This window comes from Arachis duranensis, chromosome 8, assembly GCF_000817695.3.
Source record: "Arachis duranensis cultivar V14167 chromosome 8, aradu.V14167.gnm2.J7QH, whole genome shotgun sequence".
Taxonomy (NCBI): domain Eukaryota; kingdom Viridiplantae; phylum Streptophyta; class Magnoliopsida; order Fabales; family Fabaceae; genus Arachis; species Arachis duranensis.
The window spans coordinates 46850589-46853485 of record NC_029779.3 but is presented as its reverse complement, the minus strand read 5'-3'; positions in this window follow the sequence as shown (position 1 = coordinate 46853485).

Here is a 2897-nt window from a genome sequence, read left to right as displayed (position 1 = left end):
TTCAAGACAGCCTCTTGAGCAGCTTTAAGCTGTCCTTTTGTGATAAAATTACTTAACTTAAAAATTTAAATTGATAAAAGGAGTATCAACTTTTGCGCTATAGACAGGATGCCACATCTTGCGCGCAGATACTCAATCCAGTCAAGTAGAGTTGGCCGTTCGATCTACAGCGGATAAAATAGGATACGAGTTGAGTCTCAACTCTACTTTTTAATTTGCATTTTATATAATTCTATCCATCAATTATCTCCTGAATCCCAACACTTGCTTAAGTACTAGTAGACGATTGAGCTGATCACTCAACTAATCCAAATTAATTATTTTTAGATGAATTATTATGCACATGATTTGAATAATTATGTTATTTCATAAAGATGCATGGTAACTGCTTGTGTAATACTTTGATTATTCTTATTCTGGATAAATTAAACTATTATTTTAATTCTTAATATTTGGATCAAATTTTAATGTAGTCTTTTTTAAATAAATTTAATATTATTTTATTATTAAATTTGACTCAAATAATTAGCCAAAAAGTATTTATATTAGTGATTATTGGTAGATCAATTTTATTTACGTACTAAAATTGAAAATTAAATGTTATATTACCGGTTAAATATGCTAATTGTTCGAATCAAATTTAAATATAGGATTGAATAATATTAAACCTATTTAAAAAAATTTTAAATTAAAATAAAATATTAAAATTAAATAAAAATTTGACCCAAATATTAAAAATTAAAATAATTTTTATTATTTTTTTCTGAATTAATTAGTCATCTTTCCATTCAAATTATGTATAATCATTACTCATTGATCCCATTATGAAAATATATTTTGGGAGCTGTGCTTTTTAGAAGAATAATCTGGGGAGCTTCCTCGTCCGCAAGTTAAAAAAAATGAAATTGAATAGTTAATAAATTTAAAAGAGGAGTGTTAGGGTCATTAATTTTTGTGTTTTGTAACTATCAATTGGCCATCAATCATGTTTTTAATGGTGTGAGATTACATTAATTGGCCATCTAATGGTGAGAGATCACTCATCTTTCTTTTGATAGTTAAGTGTTAGCCACAAAATACAAAAATTGCTGACTCCTAAACTTTTTCAACTTAAAATATGATTTATTATTCACGTTGTTTGTATTTTTTATTGTTCACCTAACGAGATAGATAAACTATTTATTTGACTATGATAAAAAATTATGATACCAAAGTCCAAAAATAATGATAAGGAAGGTTGCTGTTAGAGGTGCACATGAGTCGGGTGAAGCCGGGTTTGATGAGACCCGGACCCGACTCGAAATATACACTGGGTCTATTTATTAGACTCGAACTCGACCCTAGACCCGATGAAATCAATACACTTTCGGGCCATAATTATACCGGGTGAAAACCGGGCCGTTAGCATTACATTATGTTGATACTTTCTTGTAAGCTAGCATATAAAAATATCCAAATTTTCAAGACTCTAACTATTATTTAACATGATAAAATTCACTTAGAAAAATATAACAAGAACCAACCCTTCTTTAAAATTAAAGCATAACCACAATCAATACTAAAGCAAAACCACAATCAATACTAATATTGTCTAATAATACAAAATATTTAAATCAATACGAATAACACAATATTATGCATTAGTCTAAAAGCTTATGCATTCTAAACATAAAACATTATCTTATAGTCTTATAATGACTAATAACACAAAATATTAAAGTTTACAATACTTAAATTCCACATAAGAATAGTCATGATTCATCACTAATAACACAAAATATTAATTGTGTATGATGATCGGGCCACCGGGCCGATTTCGGGTGACCCGAGCTATGGCGCGGACCCGACCCAAAATAATGACCGGGTCTATTTTTGAGACCCTTACCCGACCCTAAACCCGATGAAATCATACAAAATTAGTCTCTAAAGTGTTCGGAATCGGGTCGAACCTTCGGACCGAGCCGGATCTGTGCACCCCTAGTTGCTGTATTTGAAAATAGTAAAGCATTGGAGTCTAGTAGATAATCATATACAGAAGTGAAAACACCTAAATTGACTCTCTAGCATTCCATGACAAAAAAAAGAAAAAGAAAAAACTAATAAGGAAAAAGACTATGATCTCTAAAAACAATAATTTTCTTACACGCTCAAAGAATGTTTAGAAGTTTCAAATATTTTAGTACATACAGGATTGAAATTTGAAAATGTCACAGGCTGCTGTCCATTATTCTCGAAGATTTCATGCTCTTTCTCATGTTTACTTTATTTTCCTTTTTGTTAAATAAAAATAAAATAAAATAGATTTTTTATTCTTAATATTCGTAATTTTTTTAAATATTTTTAGAGTTTAATTTTATTTGATTTTGTCTTTAACGCTTTTAATTTTATTAAAATTATGCCTGAATGTTAACTATATCTAAAATATTAGAAATAAAATAAAAAATATTCAAAAATAATTTTGACACAAATAAAAAATATTTAAAAAATTGAATGAAATTAAAAGTTAAGAATATTTTTAAAAAAATTACAAATGACAGAGACAAAGATTTGTTTGGGTGAGCTTTTAAGAAAAAAATTTTGAATTATTTTTTTTAAAGATCTTATAGAAAAATAAAAGTAATTTTATGTTTGGATATCTCATACAAAAAGATTTTTTTATCTATCAATTATGTTTGGATATAACGATATAAAAGTATTTATTTATTTATTTATTACATGAAAACATATTTTTTTAAGAAAAAAAGATCTTTTAAAAAAAGATGTAAATTATAGCTTCTCAAAAAGATGTTTTTTTTCTAGTATTTTTATTTTTACTACTAGAAATTTGTTAAACACGCTAAAAAAAAATCTTTTTTCATTGAAAAAAATTTTTTTATTAAAATAATAACGCCCGATAA